Source organism: Crotalus tigris, unplaced genomic scaffold (genome assembly GCF_016545835.1).
Source record: "Crotalus tigris isolate CLP2741 ecotype Arizona unplaced genomic scaffold, ASM1654583v1 scf7180000023859.189844, whole genome shotgun sequence".
In the NCBI taxonomy this organism is placed as follows: domain Eukaryota; kingdom Metazoa; phylum Chordata; class Lepidosauria; order Squamata; family Viperidae; genus Crotalus; species Crotalus tigris.
Genome location: NW_024100230.1, coordinates 18,568 through 40,766, shown reverse-complemented (window position 1 = coordinate 40,766; position 22,199 = coordinate 18,568). Strand labels below are relative to the sequence as shown.

At 41.3% G+C, this 22,199-nt stretch overlaps 1 pseudogene; it reads left to right on the top strand.

Annotated features, from left to right (window-relative positions):
• The first annotated feature begins 8,647 nt into the window (after window positions 1-8,647).
• LOC120298407 lies at window positions 8,648-12,622 on the top strand (annotated as a pseudogene).
• The last annotated feature ends 9,577 nt before the right edge of the window (window positions 12,623-22,199 follow it).

Below are 22,199 nucleotides of genomic sequence, written 5' to 3'. Positions count from 1 at the left end.
TGAAATATTATTGGATTCTGACATCCGGCCCCTCTTAAAAATAAGAGAGATCCACCTGCAAGAAAACAAAACAAGTATAAAATTTAGTCAGCCTTGTTAGGATACTCTGTGTGAAACTTCTTCAATAGCTTCGGGGCTCTGACATGACGTTTATGGACCCACTCATTTTGTGAGGGAGGGAGGTGTTTCCAGGCAACTAGGTACTGAGTTGCCCCATGATATCTCCTAGAATCCAGGATTTCCTTTATTTCGAAGTGTTGTTCACCCTCCACCATGAGTGGAGGTGGTGGTGGGGGGATTTTTGGCCGTAGATGTGACTGATGCTCTCTTTTCAGCAAGCTGCAATGAAAAATTGGGTGTATTTGCCTGAGGTTTTTGGGTACTTCTAATTCTACTGTTACTGGATTTATGATCCTTTTAATTGGAAAAGGTCCTATATATTTTGGTCCAAGTTTTTTACAGGGCTGTAGGGACTTTAGGTATTTTGTAGATAAGTACACCATTTCTCCTATAATGAATGGTGTAGGCTCAACCCTTTTTTTATCGGCTTCTGCTTTGTATGCCTGCCTAGCTTCATCTAGTGCTTTTCTAACTATTGGCCAGGTGTTTTGTAATTTTTTCATCCATTCTTTCAGTGAAGGGATCGTTGGTTCGTTTGGGGTTAACTCTGGCATGGGGTTGAAACTTTGACCGGTGGCTACTTGAAAAGGAGTGTAACCTGTGCTGGAGTGGACTGCATTATTGTAGGCAACTTCTGCAAAAGGGAGTAAGTCTGCCCACTCGGTTTGCTGGAAATTAAGAAAACATCTTAAATATTGCTTAAGTACGGAGTTCATTTTTTCAGCCCCCCCATTTCCTTGTGGGTGGTGCTAGATGTCAGTCCCTGAGTGGTTCCTAAGAGGGACAAAAATTCCTTCCAAAGTGCAGACGTAAATTGCACCCCCCTGTCAGAGATGATGCGTTGGGGTGCCCCATGCAATCTTTAAATGTGCTGGATGAAAAGTTTTGCTAAGGCTTTTGCAGTGGGAATCTTTTGGCAAGGGATAAAGTGCACCTGTTTGGAAAACAAGTCCGTGACCGTCCAGACCACAGTATTCCCATTGCTTTCTGGCAATTCCACTATAAAATCCATGGCTATTTCTCTCCAGGGGCTGAGGGACTTGCCACTGTTTGCAATAGTCCTGGCACTTTCCCTTGCAACCTCTGTGCCGTGGCACATTTTGGACAACTGGCTATATAACTTTCAATGTCCTTTTTCATGGATGGCCACCAAAATTGCCGTTTAATTAAATGTAAAGTTTTTACAAATCCAAAATGCCCTGCTGATTTTGTGTCAGGGCAAAGCTGCATGAAAGTGACTCTTTGAGTTGTTGGTATATATAATTTTTCCCCTACCCAAGGCAACCCGTCTTTCATTGTGCACACATTTTTGTTTGTCTGGAACCATTCATCTGTTTCCAAACTTTTTCTGAATTCAATTCCAGTTTGGCTGTCCAGTTGTGGTTTTAATTTGGCTTGGGTTCTTGTGGTTACTGGTGCTGCCAGTTGTGACTCTGCCATTATTTGTCTAGAGTCTGTGGTTCGTGCGCTGTTATATTGGGGCATGCGAGATAGAGCATCTGCCAGGAAGTTCTTTCTCCCTGGTAAATGTTTGAGCTTAAACTGGAATTGGTGAAAATGCTGAGACCAGCGGGCTTGTTTGGGATTGAGTTTCCTGGACGTTTTCAGGGCTTCTAAATTTTTGTGATCTGTCCACACCTGGAAGGGGATTTTGTTGCCTTCCAGGAATTGTCGCCACATGAGTACTGCCCAACGTATCCCATAAGCCTCCTTCTCCCATACGGGCCAGCGCTGTTCTGTTTCCGTGAGTTTCTTGGATGTATATGCACAGGGTTGCAATACTTCTTCATTGTTTTCTTGTAATAGAACAGCCCCCACTGCCACATCACTCGCATCTGCCTGTATTATGAAGGGCTTGTCCATGTCTGGGTGCCTTAGTACTGGTTCGGCAGAAAAAAGTCTTTTAGTCTCTCAAACGCTGTTTGGCACTCCATTGTCCATGTTAGTGGCTGGCTAGGTTTTACTGAGGATGCTCCCTTCATTTTTAGCAAGTTAGTGAGGGGCAAGGCTATCTGGGCAAATGAGGGGATGAATTGGCAGTAAAAGTTTGCAAAACCCAGGAAGCTTTGTAGTTGCTTTCTTGTGCGGGGTGGTGCCCAATCTAATACTGCTTTGACTTTCTCTGGGTCCATTTCAATGCCTGGGGGGATATGCGATAACCTAGGTAGTCTATCCTTTCCTGGAAGGAAAGTGAGGGCCATAAAGCCCCTTTGTTCTCCCCCTTCTCTCCCTCTTATGGCAGAATCCAGAGAAGGCAGAATTGGGAGTTTCTATATTTGATAATTAAAGATGAAATATAATTGGATTCTGACATCTGCCTTTTTTCTGCCAATTCCAGGGGCTGCTTTGGCTCCAACGAGCTGGCTACTGCCAGCCCTTGGTCCCCAAAGTTTCACCCCTTGGTGGCCACCTCTCCGGGGTGGCATTTGGCCCAAACGCACCCACCAGCAGATGAAAATTGGACCTGGGGAGTGGAGAGTCTTTCCCCAGTTCAACAACTATCAACAAGGAAAATTGAATTTTTCTTCAAAATAAACAAGAAGAAACTTCTCTCCAAAATGTATGGGACACGGTTAAAGCATATTTTAGAGGTCTGGCCATAACTTATACTGCTAAAAAGGATAAAGAAAAGAAACAATTACAGTTAAAGTTGAGAGAAGAACTCAAAAAACTGGAACTTGAGCTACAAATTGATCCACAAAAAAAGGTCTTAAGAAACAAATGGAGATAATAAAACAAACTAAACCTGGCCGAGATGGATATAATGGCACAGCAAACTAAATGGAATAAACAGAACTTTTTCAAAAATGCTAATAAGCCAGGAAGATGGTTAGCATACAGACTGAAGAAAGAAAAAGAAAAAAGAATGATAAATAAGCTACAAGATTCAAAAGGAGAGTTCCACAATGATGCAATGAAAAAAATCATCTAGGTCTATTATGAGACACTTTACAAGGCAGAGGTAGTTTCTAAAGAGGGAATACAGACCTATATGAAATAAACTGACTTGTCTAAAGTCCTGGAGAATATCCGAAACATACTAAATGGGAAAATATCAACGATGGAGATTATAGAAGCTATACAAAGGGAAAAAAGAGAGAGAGAGAGAGAGAGAGAGAAGACTCTGGGCCCTGATGGACTTCCTGCAAAATTTTACATAGCATTACAAGATATACTAAGCTCGATGTTGAAGGAACTGTGCAATGAAATCTTTTCAGAGACTAAAATACCAAACTCATGAACTGAAGCTAATATTACTTTGGTACCTAAAGAAGATACTGACCCCACACAAATAAAATATTATTGACCAATATCGTTACTAAATGTGTACTACAAAAGTTTTGCCTCGATAATGGCAGAAAGAATTAAGAAATTCCTGACTGAATTTATCCACACAGACCAAAACGATTTTCTACCTAAAAGACAGATAAAAAACAATTTAAGGATCATCTTAAATGTTCTGGAATACTATGAAAATCATCCAGGAAACAGATGGCATTAATATTTCTTGATGTGCAAAAAGCTTTTGACAATTTAAATTGGCAATTTATGTTTCAGCATCTGATTGAAATGGACTTTGGCAAAAATTTCATAAATTCAGTTCAAGCAATCTACTATAAACAAATGGCCAGGATAATCTTAAATGGAGATTATACAGAAAGCTTTGATATTAAAAAAGGTACAAGACAGGGATGCCCATTATCCTCTCTGTTTTTCATCCTAACATTGGAAGTACTGGCTAGAAATATTAGGCAGGACACAGAAATTAAAGGACTGGAGATAAAAGAGCAAAAATATAAATTACAAGCTTTTGCAGATGATTTGGTTTTCATTTTGGAGGAGCCATTAGAAGCAACTACTAAACTATTGCAGAAAATAGAAAAATTTGAATAAGTGGTTGGTTTGAAAATAAATAGAGAAAAGACTAAGGTATTAACAAAAACTTAACAGACAAACAGAAAACCCAACTCACAAAAAAGACAAATCTGCAAATAGTCAAAAAAGTTAAATATTTAGGAATTTACTTAACACCAAGATGTACAACACTAAAAGAAGATAATTATGAAAGACTGTTGAAACAAATAAAACTAGACTTGGAAAAGTGGAAAAACCTTCAACTGTTACTGCTAGGAAGAATAGCCACAGTGAAGATGAGTGTCCTGCCGAAACTACTCTTTTTATTCCAAACAATTCCTGTAAATTTGGGAAAGGCATTCTTTGATTATTTAAATGCAACAATATTGAGATTTATATGGCAAGGGAAAAAAGCACGAATCAAAATGAAAATGTTACAAGAAGCTAAAGACAGTGGAGGATTTGGACTTCCGGATTGGAGACTATATTACCAAGCAGCCATTTTACCATGGCTCAAAGAATGGATAACGCTGAGAAGTAAAAGATTACTCTACCTAGAGGGGTATGACCTACAATTGGGTTGGCATGCCTTTCTGTGGTATGGGAAAAATAAAATACACAGGTATTTCCAAAACCATGCTATAAGGAATGTACTGTTTGTAGAATGGGAGAGAATAAAACAAAAAAATTATGTTAAAATACCAGAGTGGCTTTCAACAATGGAAGCCTTTGCTTACCCAAATTTAATCAACTATGACAAAGTCATTACTTACAAAGATATTTTGGACAAGGACGGAAAACTTAAAGACAGGCAAGTCTTACAACAACAAGGTATTGACCTAGCATGGTGGCCTTATTTGCAAATCCAAACAAGATATGAGAAAGATGTAAAGACAATGGGATTTTATAAAGAATAAATAGAAATTGACCAAATACTTTTGAAAACAGATGAAAACTTGATTAAGAAACTTTATAGATTTATGCTAAATTGGAAGATGCAAGAAGAACAAGCAAAAGAAACAATGATAATGTGGGCAAAAAACTTCGGATATTCTATAGACTTAGAAAATTGGCAAAAGTTATGGGATAGAAACATTAAACTGACTAAAGCAGCTTCATATAAAACGTATAAAACATTTTATAGATGGCATATAACACCAGTAAGACTAGCAAAAATGTTTAAAAATGTTTTAAATAATTGTTGGAAATGTAAACAAAAGCCAGGTATCTACTATCATATCTGGTGGATATGTCCTAGTGTGAAAAAAAATTGGTTTAAGATTCATACATGGTTGGAAAAGATGACTAAAACACAGATAGAATTCAAACCAGAATTGTTTTTGTTAGGAATATTAGGACCTAAATATTGGAAAGAGAATGAGTATTTAATATTATTCATATTGACAGCTGCAAAAATAGCATTTGCCCAATATTGGAAAAATGAAAATATACCATCTGATGGGATCATAATCAGGAAAATTTTAGAATGTGCAGAAATGGACAGATTAACTTTAGAGATTAAAGAGAAAGAAGACTTAGTCTACTTTAAAACATGGGAAAAATTTTACCCATGGTTAGCAAAATGAACGCGAGAAATGATTGCGATACTTAGTAAGATGAATAATATGATTAATAGATACTCTTTATGATTACTGTTTTTCTTATTTACTATAGCTATTTACTATTACATTAATTACTGTTATCGAATATATGTACCTGGACAATAGTCTGCTTGCTAAAGCTCAGAAATGTTATTGGTGGCAACCCCATTGTTGTACCTACCCCTACCCCTACCCCTACCCCTATCCCAACCCAACCTTGAACCTTACCCTGAACCCCAATACCTATATTGACCCTATCCATTCCCTAATCTTATAAAACTCAATAAAATATTCTATAAAAAAAGGTTTGTCATGAAAAAATGCATATGACTTTGCTCTAAAAGAAAAAAAAAAATGTTTGCCCTTGTAAAGATCTGGTATTTATCCACTTCTTTTCCAGTCACAATTATTTTAGCTCTTAACAAGACTTTCCTCTTTTCTCCCACTTAAACTTGATTTTCCCGTATTAGGTAAAGGGTGCTCAGACAGCATCACATTAATTTCAGTGCACACTGAGCTTTATCTAATTCAACAAGCCAGCCTTTGTTAATTAGGCCTCCCAGGATGAGTGATAGTGAAGAAGGCCTCTAACTGTCACTGATCAATATTCCCAGCACAAGCAGTTCCAGCAGTCAATTATTTTTGTTTTATAGAAGGAATAAAAAGGTAGCCCTTCTCATTAGCAATCACTTTTGCAGAATCATTATCCCTCCCCCTGGGTCCCTGGCTTTATCCCATCAAGTTCAGCTGGTTTCACACAAATAACATTGTCGGTGTCTGCTGTACATTTGTCACAAAGAAGCTGGCCACAGCCTATAACAGAAGGGTATTCAGCAGTACCTCAAACTTTCCAAAGTCTGGAGCATGATTGATGAGGGAGTCAGTGGTCTGACAAAACCACTAAGATTAGTTGTTTGATCCCAGAGACATGGGCTGTGTTTGATTATGTCTCAACAGAATACATACACAGTAGCTAATTTAGTATAATACTACCCTGTAATTCTTCAGTGGGCAATGGGAAGGCGAGGGAACAAGAAACTTGGAGTGCTGTTCTTTGCTGGATATTTAGTGATTCTGTATAAAAAGTATGCAATCCAGCTAGGCCTTGGCCTGTTGCTACCACCAGCATAGTGACTATGTTAACAAAGTGTTGGAAGTCAGCACACACACACCCTCCTAGAGGAGGAAATATTTTGGGGGATAGTAAAAAGGCAGAATATTATATTTCCCCAAAGGATCTTAAAGGCAGAAAAGCAGGTCCAGTTTTTCTTAATAGCCCCAAACAGAAACTCAGCAGGCCAGTTCTGTAGAAATGCAGATTTGATAATCCTATTCAGAAAGACCGGGGGGGGGGGGGAGGAAGGTTTGAGCTGATGGAATTAGAAAAACAAAGACTCCTAAGGACAGAACATGACCTTTAGGACATAATTAGAATACCACCATTAGAATACCAAAAGCTCAGGTCAAAGTTCATTGCACAGGAATAGGAAGAACCTCAAATACAAAGCCACAGGAACAGGAACAACTCCAAACACAAAAGCTCAAGAAGGTATAAAAACCCATCACTGTTCCACCATTGTCCCACTGTCAGCTGTCCCAGAATCACATGCTATTGCTCTTCTGTTCTTCAATAAACTGAACTTTCCTTCCTAAGCAGCCTCCATTTTGCTTATTCTCGACATGGATTGGACTCTGATGATTTTTCTTTCAACAAAATATTTTGCTAATTTCTCAAGCTTTTCTATTTGCAGTTTTTATTTGACCTTCTACACCTGCAAGCCAAATGCCACATGCTAAATATAGTCCTACTGTGACATGCAATAAACAACTTGAGCAACCTGTGATGCATAGTCTTTAGGAAAAGAAACTTTAAAAAGAGTGGGTTGCTTTTGTAAAAATAAAAAGCCAGTTGCAAAAAAAAAAGCAAATTATTCTGTCATTTCATTTTAATAAGAAAAGTCCTATTTTCTCTCCTATTGGTTCAGTGTAAAATTAAAAAAAAAGAAGGGCAAGAAGATGGGTGGGATGAGTTTCCAGGTTGAAATCAAAAACTTGGTTCGGCTGGTGTTATAACTAATGAGAATGTCTATGAAGCATCTCCCTTGCAAAGCATAATTTCCAGTCAAGTGGAAGAAGTTATAAGTGGCTTATGGGTAGATCCCATTCCAAGTTCATCCTCAAAAGAACTGCTAATATGAATGGATTTGCACAAGTGTAAACAAAGACAAGCTAGATGTGCCATTTATTTCACAAGGTTTTACATTTAACAATTATCTTAACTTTGTTCAAATCATGGGATGAAAACTGTTATGTCCTGCACTTGTGATTGACAAAGCAGGTGCAGGAAGCTGCACAGAGACCCAGGCAGACCACGTGGCCTGCCCGGGCCAGACAGGCTGTCTCCAGCCTATTGCACACAGCGGGAAAATGTGTTGCATTTATTGGCTGACGCTGTCCATGCAAAAGGGTATAAAAGGGATCAGCGCCATTTGGTGTTGTTCTGTTAGAGTTTGAATAAAGAAGCATCTGTTGTTACTCCTGCCTCATCTCAATGCCTTACCAACGCACAGAACAGAACATTGGCGATGAGGGTGGGATCGTGCTGCAAGAAAAAAACAAAAGAATAATAGGTTGACTCACCACAGGAGGCCGAAGTGCTTGGAAGTTCGGAATTCCAACTTATGCAACTCTGCCTACCAGTATGAAGACTCTGGAGGAGACTCATCAAGATTTGTCCTGGAACCCCTTTGCAAGCCTGAGCAGCACGAGATGTTGGACAAGGCCGTCAAGAAGAAGCTATGGCTAAGATTGGACGTCTGTCTGAATTCAACACAACGCACCCTGAATGTTGGAGCTCCTACATTGCCAGAGTGGAGAACTACTTTAGAGTAAACCAAGTTCGGGAGGACGGGCTCAAAGCCGCAATGTTACTTTGTGTCTGTGGGCAAGAGACTTTTGATATTGCTGAAAACTTGGTTGCCCCAGCACCATTGGAATCCATCACTTATGCAGAGCTGAAGAAAATGTTAAAGGAACATTTTGAACCAAAGCTATCAGTGACTGCAGGCGTCATGCATTTGAACAGCAGGACCAACATCCCGGAGAGTCTGCTGCAGACTTTATTGCTGCCCTATGTCAAGATGCAAGGCACTGTGAGTTCAAAGACTTGGAGGAACGGCTACGAGATTGGCTAGCCGAGAACTGCAGCAAAAGATTTTTGCAAAAGAAGACGTTTCCTTCCAAGATGCGCTAAGGGAGATCACGGCTGAAAAAGTAGCGGGAGGAGCTGTTAAGGCCTTGCAGCTTTCCAAGAACCCTACGTGTTCAGGCTCAGTCCTTCCAGAGGTTGCTTGAGAGGTATCCAAACTGGATTTCGAAAATGAGGTTGATCGTTTGCAGCAGCCATCGGAGAGAAGATCACAAGAGCAAGCTGACAAGGCAGTTCCATTCTCTGTTTTGGATGTGGAGGCCACCACAAGTTCTCCGACTGCCATTTTCGCTCTGCTACTTGCCGGGCATGTGGCCGGCAAGGCCACATAGCTGCTGTCTGTTTGGGTTGCAGGAAAGACTGTCCATTGGAAGAATTGCCTCGGAAAGGTATCAGGGTCCCCAGCCAGAATAGGGTGGGTTTTTGTGCGTCCTGAAGAAGCATATTGAGAACAGGGGCCACCCGGTCATTGAAGAAGAAGCTGCATTATTGATGTCAAATTGCAGGGGGTCCCCTTAATGATGGAGCTGGAAATGGGTTCAGCCTGTCAATCATTTCCCAGAACACTTTCAAGCAGATCTACTGTAGAAGTGGCCAGAGGGTTAAACTCAGGCCGTCGAATCTTATTTTAACGGACTTTCAGAATTCCCAAGTCAGTGTAAAAGAGGAGGCCACGCTCAGAGTGCTACGTAGGAATTTGGAAGGGTTTTTGGACGTTGTTGTGGTTGAGGGTGACCGCATGAGTCTAATCGGACTCGATTGGTTTGAGGCACTTGGAATTCAGGTGACTGGGCTACACAGCTTGCAAACGGCAATAGTTTGCAAGGAGTTTGCTGATGTGTTCAGCCCAGAACTAGGTCATACAAGGGGCCTCCAATTGCCTTATGGTTAGACCCCTCCATTGCACTGGTTAGATTAAGCCTCGTCAGGTGCCTTTTGTGCTTAAGCAAAAGATGAATGCTGAGCTGGATAAACTGCTATAGCAAGGGATTTTGGATAGCAGTCCATGGGAAACACCCATAGTCACGCCACTCAAGGCCAACGGGGAAGTCCGCATTTGTGCTGACTATAAATGCATGCTAACCAAAGAATTACAGCAGCACTCTTATCCGATGCCTGTGGTGAGCCACATTTTGGCCTCACTCAAAGGTAGTCGAGGTTTTGCCAAACTTGATTTGGCCCAGGCCTATCAACAGCTACTGGTTGATGATGCAATGGCAGAGGCCCAGATGATCGTAATGCACCGGGGAGCTTTCAAAGTCAGAAGACTGCAGTTCAGGGTTAATGTAACTCCTGGCATTTTCCAAAGCATGATGGAGCACACGCTTTGTAACATTCCGGGAGTTTGACCATATTTTGATGATGTCCTCATTGCTACCCTAGCCACTCTACCAATACACCTCTCCCTGGGCAAACATGAGGAGGACATAACGTTTGTGGTGACCCCAGGCATGTAATGCGAAATGATCCTAGGGATGGAATGGTTAAAAAAATGGAACCCCTGGGTAAATTGGAGGACGACAGAAATCAAATTCCCGAAGGGGGACCCCATGGACTTAAAACCCCAAGGGAGGCTACCAGAATCAAGAATAGAAAAAGCATCCATAGGAGAGGAAAAGAGACTAACAGAAATACCAGAGGAATACAGAGACCTTGCTGAAGTTTTCAGTGAGGAGAGGGCGAATGAGCTCCCCCCCCACCGACCCACAGACTGTACCATTGAATTCAAGCCTGGGGCAAAACTCCCGAAGCCCAGATTATACTCCATGAGCCCAAAGGAGAAGGAGGAAATGGAAAGATTCATAAAAAAAAAAACCTAGAGAGAGGTTTCATTGAGCCAGCCAAGCCTAAAGTGGCTGCCCCGGTCCTTTTTAGAGAGAAGAAGGATGGCTCTTTACGTTTATGCGTGGATTATAGAGCCTTGAATACAATCAGTGAAAGCAACCTATACCCTCTGCCCCTCATGAAAAACATGCTGTCACACCTATCGAAAGGGAAATTTTTTTCTAAACTAGACCTAAGGGAAGCTTACTATCGCGTGAAAATTAAGGAAGAGGACGAATGGAAGACTGCATTTAACTGCCCCATGGGGTGCTATCAATTCAAAGTCTTGCCATTTGGATTACAAGGGGGCCCTGCAGTCTTTATGCAATTAATCAATGACGTTCTAAGGGAGCACCTGTTTAAGGGGGTCCTTGTTTACTTGGATGACATTCTTATCTTCACCGAAACAAAAGAGGAACATGTCAACCTTGTCAGAGCGGTTTTAAAGAAGCTGCGAGCCGCCCACCTATATGCCAAACTCTCAAAATGTGAATTCCACCAGGAAAGGATAGACTACCTAGGTTATCGCATATCCCCCCAGGGCATTGAAATGGACCCAGAGAAGGTCAGAGCAGTATTAGATTGGGCACCACCCCGCACAAGAAAGCAACTACAAAGTTTCCTGGGCTTTGCAAACTTTTACCCGCCAATTCATCCTCTCATTTGCCCAGATAGCCTTACCCCTCACTAACTTACTAAAAACGAAGGGAGCATCCTCAGTAAAACCTAGCATCTTAAGATGCAAAGTGGCGTGGGTCCTTACAGCATTGTTGTCTTCAAATGCTGTTCTAGCTCATTTCAATGAGCAGCTGCCAGTGTGTATAGCTTACGATGCATCCCCTTATGGGATCAGGACTGTCTTAAGCTACCTCAAGGCTGATGGTACACAAGTTCCTTTAGCCTACTATTCAAGGACTCTGTCTTCTGCTGAGCATAATTACACACAGATAGACAGAGAAGCCTTGGCCATTGTGGCTGGCATAAAAAAGTTCCATGACTTTTTGTATGGTCGCCACTTCATGGTCTTTACAGACCATAAGCCACTACTGGGGTTGTTCACAACAAACAAGCAAACCCCACACATAATTTCTCCTAGAATGCTGAGGTGGTCAATTTTCCTTTCTGCGTATGACTATTTCCTGGTTCACAAACCAGGCAAAGAATTGGGCCACGCAAATGGCCTTAGTAGGTTGCCTCTACAGCTCTTAGAATCAGATCCTGCTCCATCTAACCACATCTTGGCTATCCAGGATTTGCCTGAGTCTCCCCTCAATGTAGGGGATGTGGCTGCAGAAATAGCCACTGATAACACACTAACACGCATATTGAACTGGGTGCTGTCAGGATGGCCTGACACGTGTCCTGGCACCAATTTCCAGAGTTTCTGGAAAAAGAAGCATGAGCTATCCACTTTTAAGGGTTGTATCCTGTGGGGTATCACGGTAGTGATCCCAACCTTATTAAGGACTAGAGTCTTGCAGTCACTGCATGAGGGACATCCAGGAATAGTGCGGATGAAGGTGCTTGTGCGCAGCTACCTCTGGTGGCCTAGGCTTGATAAAGAGATTGAGACCCAGGTCCATGGGTGCCACATTAGCCAACAGTCCAGGCCTGAAATGCCATAGGCTACCGTGCATAGATGGGAGGACATACAAGCTCCTTGGTCGAGGGTTCATATCGACTATGCTGGGCCCTTTCAGGGGCAATTCTTCCTCATTGTTGTGGACAGTCACTCTAAATGGCTAGAGATCATTCCAGTGTCCACCACGACTACTGCCAGGACCATCCAGGTGCTGAGGGGAATCTTTGCCTCTCATGGGCTCCCAGATGTCCTTGTCTCCAAAAATGGACCTCAATTCATCTCTTCAGAGTTCCAGGCTTTCCTGAAAGCCAACATGAGTCATCATGCTACTTCGGCTCCCTTTCATCTAGCTTCCAACGGCCAAGCTGAGCGCATGGTGCACACCACCAAAGATGCCTTGAAGAGGCTTACTCATGGGAACAGGCCCCACAGGTTAGTTGATTTTCTACTTTGCCACTGCACCACACCTTGCACAGCTACAGGCAAGAGCCCAGTTGAACTCTGCTGGGGTCGCCGTTTTATTACCAAACTAGACAGATTGCACCCAGACCGAGTGGCTTCACAGGTGTCACAGCTGCAGGCACCAAGGAGACTACAGGTGGGCGATCTAGTTTGGGCAAGGAACTATGGACCTGGACATCTTTGGGTGACAGCAGTGGTCTGCAAAGTCACTGGGCCACTGTCATACGAAGTGGCCTTGGAAGATGGTTGCGTGCTGCATTGAGGCTACCTAGTCACCTTCTGCTCCTGACTCTGCTCTCGGGGGGGGGGAAGGACCATGATCACGATCGTGGATCTCAGTCTGTCTGTGAAAGCGGGGGTTTGCACTCTCCAAATAGGGGTTTTGCCAATGAGGTGGCTCCTGACTCTGGCACTGGGTCCATGGGACATTGCACACAGTTGGCTTTTCATGCCACACCTAGCTCAGGCCTTGTGTCTACAGGACAGTGTTCCCAACTGGGGTCTCTCGCTGATCCGGGGAATTCCACCCCACCAAGGAACTCTGGTCTGGGCTTACTGGAAAGAGCCAGCTGAAGTCAAATGGACAAAGGGTTGGGCCTACTGGACCAGGCCAGCTAGCAAGATCCGGGTTCACCCGCATCAAATGGGTCTCAAATTCCCAGTCTGCCGAGCCTGGCAGGCAAGCTTGCAGACCGTGCACTTACAGCAGCTCCAAGATGCTCAGAGTGGGTGAGAGGTCCTTCTTACAAGATTATGTAAGTTTCCTGTCCGTAAGCAGGCAGGCCTAGTGTTTCCTAGAAATCAGAACACACTCAAAAGTGTACTGTGGTATTGTAAAGTATTAAGTATGCAATGGAGAATGATTTGTAGTAGTTGAAATAGTAGTATCTATTTTTTTAACCAAGAGGGGAGGGGTGTTATGTCCTGGACCTGTGATTGACAGAGCAAGTGCAGGAAGCTGCAGAGAGACCCTCTGCCTCCAGCCTATTGTGCATGCACAAAGCGGGAAAATACATTGCATTTATTGGCTGATACTGTCCCTGCAAAAGGGTATAAAAGGGATCAGCAGCATTTTGTGTTGTTCTGTTGGAGTTTGAATAAAGAAGCATCTGTTGTTACTCCTGCCTCATCTCAATGCCTTACCAATGCATAGAACAGAACAAAAACCATACTTACAAAAGTGGTAGGTCTGGAACTAAGAAGTAAGCAAGGTCAAGACAAAAGCGAGCCAAAGAATTACATTTCATTTTAAAATAATTAGTATTGATGTAATTGAATGCAACAATATAGCACTGCTTATAGAAGTTTTTGAAATGGCTGTTCTCTTATAAATTAGTAGCATCTTCTGCAGAGGCTTAAGAAATGAGATCAAGACTTTCAGCAGCCACATATAGTGAGGGCATCAGATTTTGCATCTCTTTTAGAAAGTATCCACGTATAGTAACGGATTGGGGGTAGTTGTTTTTAACCACCATGTGATCTGTGCTTCTGTTTTTGGAAGGGATTTCTGGAGAATTAAGGAAGAGGACTTTCTTTTAAAGCAATATTATTTTGGTTTATATTGTATAGGTTATTGAATTTTAAATTATGTTAACGTTTTATTGTGTATCTTTTTTTATTCTATCTCTGAATCCACTGCATGAATGAATACTGTTTGAAACACATCAACTGATAGAATTTGTGACCCTAAATAAGAGAGATGTGATAACAAAATTGTGAAAGCAGTAGTCTATATAGATTAGGGGTGTCAAACTGCCAGCCCGTGGGCTGGCTGCGTCATGGTGAAACCACACCCACCCCATTGCCGGCAATGGAAAAAAGTCGTGATACATTGCAACACATCATGTGATGTTGCGATTTGACACCCTTGATATAGATAGTGGATGAATCTTGAACAGAAGTAGACTGTCCAGAACTACATACAACTGAATGAAAGGTGCTTATTTTCTTGCTTAATTGTTGTGCTTTCTCCCACCTGATATTTGCATTTTAGAACACTTTTATTCCTCTGTCTAGATCAGAGGTGTCAAACTGCCGGCCTGTGGGCCAGTTGCATCATATAGATGCCACGCCCACCCCAGCTACAGCAATGCAAAAAAAGTCACAATACGTCTCAATACATCATGTGATGTGGCAAGTTTGACACCTGTGGTCTAGATGATGACTATCCACCTAATAGCTCCATACTGAGCAGGAAAAATAATGGAACCTTCTGGATCATGGATTATTGCCTGAGCCCTGAATAGTCAAGACAGTCAGAACATTATGCTGAGCTGCCAGGATGGAAATAGAGAAACATATTCCTACAAGAATAGATAAATCAACTACAAGATGAAATATTTGATGCATCTTCTTTAGGAAAGTATGACATGTCAACTTATTTATGCACATGCCTTTGAAAGTATTGAATAAAAACTTAGATAAATTTCTAGTCTTTATCATTTGAAAATAATTGAATGTTCAAATCCTAACAGTGAGGACAATTAACCAGTGGAACAGCTTGCCTTCAGAAATTGTGGCGCTCCATCACTGGAGATTTTTAAGAAGAGACTAGTCAGTCACTTGCCTGAAATGGTATAGGGCCGGTCTCCTGCTCAAGCAGGAGGCTGGACTAGAAGACCTCCATGGTCCCTTCCAGCTCTATTCTATTCTAAATGCAACAGTCCACAAATTCTAAACCTATTATTGCATAGTTAATGCTGTCACAATAAGAATACAGGTAGTCCTCAACTTACAACTATTCATTTAGTAACTATTCAAAGTTACAATGTCATTAAAAAATGATTTACAATTAGTCCTTGCACTTACAATCATTACAACATCTCTACAATCACATGGTTAAAATTTAAGCACTTGGCAATTAGTATGTATTTTTAAAGATTGCAATATTCCAGGGTCATGTGATTGCCATTTATGATCTTCCCAGTTGTCGTTTGGCAACCAAAGTCAATGGGGGAAGGAGGATTCACTTAATAGCCATTCAATTTACTTAAAAACTGCTGTGATTCATTTAAAACCATTGTCATGGTTCCAACAGATGAAACTCTTCAAAGAACTTCAAGGCATTGTTTACTTTAAAGAATCTTTATTCAAGAAGCATAGCATCGCCACTTACATAGCCAAAGCCAAAATCTAAATTCCCCTCCCCTGAGCACATAGTATCAAAGCACAATTCCCTCCTCTAATTTACAGCCATCACATTCTCCAATTAGTTTGAAATGCAGACTTTCCCTCCAGTTCTCCAATCCACCAATTCTTATCATCTCTTATTTCAAAAACCTTGGTTCTCACACTAGTTATAGTATTGTTATGTCTAACTAAACTCCCATGTACATAGTATCAAAGCACAATTCCCTCCTCTAATTTACAGCCATCACATTCTCCAATTAGTTTGAAATGCAGACTTTCCCTCCAGTTCTCCAATCTGCCAATTCTTATCATCTCTTATTTCAAAAACCTTGGTTCTCACACTAGTTACAGTATTGTTATGACTAACTAAATTCCCATGCACAAATTCTGATATCAATTGTGGTCAAAAGTCAAGGACTAACTGTATGAAATATTTTTGAAAAACAAGGACTGTGATAGTTCTGTTTAGCTTGATGCACTATAGGGTTGATTGCCATGGCATTTATTGTCATTTTTTGGCCAAGGTTCATCTCTTTTATTAATCAACCTTAGGATCAACAGGAGTCTTAGGAGTCTTTGACCATTAAAGGTCTACAGCTCAACAGTTTGAGACCCAAGTGCCACTAGCTGGAGGCAGCTCCTATCACCTGTCCCAGCTCCTGCCAATCTAGTAGTTCGAAAGCATGTAAATGAATAGGAATTACATATAAGCATATAAGCAAGTAACATCATTCCATGTTTTGCCATATGTTCTGTGCTGCAGCATGATATTATGTTGGCCACATAGCCATAAAAACATCTCTAGATAATGCTGGCTCAAGAAACAGAGATGAGCTCTGCCCTTAAAGTTAGTCACAACTAGCAGGTAAACCTGGCAGGTACACCTTTACCCTTTTGCCTTAGAATCAACAATATTAGTGAGCATTAAAGATTGAGCTTCTCTGTAAGCTTTTATCAATCCAAGATTATTGTTTTAAAGAATATTTTACCTAATTTTAAATTAAGATCTTTACGGTATTAATTGATGCTTACGTTAAATTTAAATTACCAAATGGTATTGTTTTGTAGTTCAACTATTACAAGAAGGTTATGAGTTTTTAAAAATAAGTTGACTAAGACATTGATTTAATAAAAATAATAATGATATAAACACTATATCACAGTTCCTCTTAGGGAATGCAGGAGAAACGAGTTTTTGCATACATTTGTAATGGGCCATAAACCTGTTTCAAAAGTTAACTTCCTTCTTCCTGGAAATAGTTACTAAGACTGGACTGCAAGAACCTTACGGGCTACAATTTTGTTAATAATTAAAATATATATTAGGGAAAGAAGAGTGATTTATTGTAACTTAAGGGATGGCGATAATTTACTGAAGTGTTTGTACCTGTGACGAAGGGGTAAGTTACTTCTTTATTCATTTATTTTTTGTTTTTTCCTTTATTTTTGTATGTATATAAACTTATATAAATAACTTATTTATATATTCTTTTCATTCAATGTTCAAGGTTTCTAGCATAAAATGTATTGTGCGGTGACTTTGGACAACACCATGAGAAGAAAGTATCAAATTGCTCCAAAAATATATATCATATTTTCTGGCGTATAAGACGACTGGGCGTATAAGACGACCCCCAACTTTTGAGAAGATTTTCATGGTTTAGCAAGTCGTCTTATACACTGGAAAATATGGGTACTTTAACTTTCTAATAAAAGTAATGTAAATCCTAAACACATTAGCATTTCATTATATTTCATTGCTTGTTCCTGATCTGCTGAAGACAAATGTAACTGGGTAACATCCCATAATAAGCATGGGGGTGCACTTGTGAAGCTTTTCAGTATATGAGGAACTGCCTCACCCCAATGGGACTAGCTGGCCCCTCTCGTTCCAGTGGAAGCAGCCTAATTTGGATCCCACTGGCCAAAGAATTTCTGCTGCTGGGCTCCAGGAGAAGATTTCAGGTTGCCAAAGAAGTGGCCGAGCATGGAGGAGGAAACGCTGAGCGTCCATCCGTCGGGGTCCTAGGGCTTCTGCCGCTCAGCGCGATGGCACCAGGTGCGGTCAACCCCAAGGAAGCAGCATCCTCTGCACAGCCTGCCGGCTCCCACCAGCTGCTCCTGACGCCCACCTGAGCAGAGGCTGCTGATGGTGGGGTTTCCCTGGGGGGGGGTAAAGCCCTGCTCACACCGCCTCCCTCCGCCACCCTAGACTGGGAGGGGCAGGATCCCTGCCCGAGGGGCGGACGCTTCTGCAAAACTGCTGGCCTTCTGCGAACGCTGAGTAGCACTTCGGCAACAAGGGGGGTGGGGGCACTTCTTCTGAGGAAGCCCCCACCGCTGATAAAACACAGGCATTCTTACTCGGCTGGCTCTCTGCCAGCACTCCTTTCCTGCCATTGGTCCACCAACGCTCCAACCTCACCTCTTCCTCTCGGCTGTTTCTCAGAGGGACACTTTTATTTATTTATTTATTTATTTTTAAAATTTATAAACTGCCCCACTCCCGTAGGACTCTGGGCGGCTAACAATAAAAACAACATAAAACATGACAAACAAAACAGTACAATTACAGTCATCCAGGGGTCAGGTTTTATAAACCCCAGGCCTGCCGGAAAAGCCAGGTCTTAAGCAGCTTACGGAAAACCAACAGGGTGGGAGCGGTCCTAATCTCCGGGGGGAGCTGGTTCCAAGACGTGGGTGCCATCACAGAGAAAGCCTTCCTCCACGGCCCTGCCAAATGGCACTGCTTGGCCGACGGGACCTGAAGGAGGCCCAGCCTGTGGGATCTAACCGGACGAAGGGAACTATGAGGTAGTAGGCAGTCTCGCAAATAGCCTGGCCCTGAGCCATATAGGACTTTAAAGGTAATAACCAACACCTTGAATTGGACCCGGAGACCAATAGGCAACCAGTGCAGTTCACGGAGGATAGGTGTAATGTGGGTGTATCGAGGAGCACCCACTATCACTCGCGCGGCTGCATTTATAATAGTATAAATAAATAAATAAAGGCCATGAATTTCTTGCAAATAGAATATAATAGAATAGAGCTGGAAGGGAAATTGGAGGTTTTTCTAGTCCAGCCCCCTGCTCAAGCAGGAGAACCTATTCCATCTCAGATAAGTGACTGTCTAGCCTCTTCTTAAAAGTCTTCAGTGATGGAGCACTCATGATTTCTGGAGGCAAGCTGTTCCACTGGTTAATTTGTCTGCATTGTCAGGAAGTTTCTCCTTCATTCCAGGTTGCTTGTCTCTTTGATCAGTTTCCAACCATTGTTTCTTGTTCTGCCCTCTGGTGCTTTGGTGAATAATGTGACCCCCTCTTTGTGGAAGCCCCTCAAATACTGGAATACTGTTATCACGTTTCCCCTATTTCTTCTTTTCTTTAGATTAGCCAAACCCAAGTCCAGCAGCCATTTTTCATATGTTTTAGTCTCCAGGCCTTTGATTATCTTAGTTGCTCTTCTCTGAATTTTTTCCAAACTCTCAACATCTTTTTTGTGATAGGTGACCAATATTGGCTGCAGTATTCCAGATGTGGTCTTAATGGGGTTTTATAAAGCGGTATTAATACTTTGTGTGATTTTAATTCTATGCCTCTGTTTATACAACCCAGGATTGTATTAGCTTTTTTGGCTGCTGCTGCACACTGCTGGCTCATAGTCAAGTGATCATTCATTAGGACTCCAAGGTCCATCTCAGAGTTACTGTTTTTAAGCCAGGCCTTGCCCAATCTGTAATTGTACCTTTGATTTTTCCTGCCTACATGTAAAACTTTGCTTTTCTCCACACTGAAACTCATTTTGTTTGATAAGGTCCATTGTTCAAGTTTGTCAAGATCTTTTTGGATCCTGAGTTTGTCTTCTGGGGTATTGGCTACTCCTGTCAGTTTGGTGTCATCTGCAAATTTGATGAGTTACCCTTCAATTCCCTCATCTAAGTCATTGATGAAGATATTGAAGAGTACTGAGCCTAAGACAGAGCCTTGTGGTACCCCACTGCTTATTTCTCTCCATGTGGATATAATGCCATTGAGGACTACTCATTGTGTATTGTTTGCCAGCCAGCTACAGATCCATGTGGGGGTGATGTTGTCTATTCCTTTTTCTACCTTACCAAGAAATAGGGGTGGTCTACTTTATCAAATGTCTTACTGAAGTCTAAGTATACTACATCCACAGCATTTTGCTGGTCTACTAATTCAGGACTTTTCAACTGGTGGTATGTGTCCCACCTGTGGTACTTTGCCACATGGCAGGTGGCATGTGACTGCTAGCCAAGTGTAGCAGGGGAGGGGAATGAGCCTAAGCAGCCTGAGGGAGAGGCAGCTGCAGCTGAATGACTATCTGGGCTTGGCAGAAGCCCCAGGAGCCATCAGGGCTCCAGCTGATTGGCACTTCCAGAAGCAGCTCAGAGCTGGATGTGTACTGAAGAAAAAGGGAGGTGAGGAGAGGAGAGGCTATAAAAGGAGGTGGTTTGGGTGGGGGAAGAAAAAAAGACAACAGGAAAGGTTTAATCCCTTTAAACAAATGAAATTAGTTTTACCCCCTTTAATTGAGTCTGTCTGTGGCTTTTAGAAAGTTTTCTTTGAAGGTAAAGAGGCTTAATGTAAAGCTAAAGCTTTTCATAATTGCCAGAGCCTTTCAGTCTAGGATTGCAACATTGTGACACGTGACACACTTGAGGCAGCTTAAAGAGAAAACAAAAATGGAGACTTATTTTGTGAGCCTTTCTTGCTTTGCACTTGATTCCTGTGTCTTTAAGGGTACAGGGAAGGGATTGGGGGGTGCATTCTTACTACACCGTGGAAGAGTTCAGAAGGGAGAGAGGAAGAAGGGCCAACCAGCTAGCTCAGGAGTCTACAAACTTAGCAACTTTAAGATCTGTGGACTTCAACTCCCAGAATTCCTCAACCAGCCATGAGGGCTGAGGAATTCTAGGAGTTGAAGTCCACAAGTCTTAAAAGTGCCAAGTTGAAGACCCCTGAACTAGCTGGTAGTGGTGCATATTAATAAACATGGATAAATTCATCATACATTTGCAAAGGAAAAGTGATTCAGCAAAGGAAAAGCCACTGAAGAAATTAAAACTGGTACTTTTTTATTTTTTTCTACAGTTTGTAATATTTTATTAGATTATAGAATAAAATACAAAAGCAAGTAGTAGGACATAGTGCAGAAGAAAAAGGGGAGGAAAGTGAGGGGGAGAAGGGAAAAAGAACAGAATTCCTCTGTTGCAATAGAAGGAAGCATTAACATTGAACTTCAACTTTTTCTTTTCCATAATATTATAAACTAGCCATTTCTATAACAACAAATGAATCTAATCAGGAAAACGCAAAATCCCCCCCCCTTTTTTTTTTTTTAGTCATCAGGTTTTTGACACCTTGCTAAGCACTGGTGATACTCAAATATTGTGATGTCCTAAAAGTGGTACAATCTGTGAAAAGGTTGAAAAGCCCTGTGCTAATTTAGTCATTTTATCAAAGAATGAAATAAGGTTGGTTTGGCATGATCTTCTAAAGAACAGTCAGAATTGATTTCCTCTAGGACTAACAGGTTTGATCACCTTGCAGTCCAGGGGACTCGCAGGAATCTTCTTCAGCACTATAGTTCAGAGGCCTCGATTCTTTGGCACTCAGCCTTTCTTATGGTCCAACTTTCACAGACATACATTGCAAATGGGAAAACCATGGCCTTGACTATATGCACTTTTGTTGGCAGGGTGATATCTCTACTTTTTAGTATGCTATTTAGATTTGCCATAGCTTTCCTCCCCAGGAGCAAGTATCTTTTAATTTCTTGGTTGCAGTCCCCATTTGTGGTGATCTTGGAACCCAGGAAGATAAAATCTGTCACTACCTCCATTTCTTCCCCATCTATTTGCCAGGAAATGAGAGGGCTGGATGCCATGATCTTGGTTTTCTTTTTTTCTTTTTTCTTTTACAAATGTTTTATTAAGTTTTTTAAGGGTAAAAAGGGAATAAGGTCAACAAAGGTATAACAAAGGGAAACATACAAAAAGGTTAGACCAAAGGAAAAGGGTAAACACAATAGTGGGATTATTCCCACGAAATAACATCGCTTCAGCAAGTAGACCCATCCGGGTGTATATATTAAATCTTAATTGTTAATCTAATATTAAACAGTTTACACTAATTAATTTTATCTATAATCATGAAAATAACAAGTTGGTCAATATATCTCATTCATTTTACTAAATAACAATGCTTAATATAATATTACTAATATATTACTAATTAGTTGTAATAACTTTAAAATATTGATATATTACTTATTAACTATAATTTAGTTATTATTAAAATAACTATACAAATAGGAAAAAGAAAAAGAAAAAAATTATCAAAATAGACATGAAAGATAAGTACAAATTATCAATTATCTCTTTAAGTTTCAT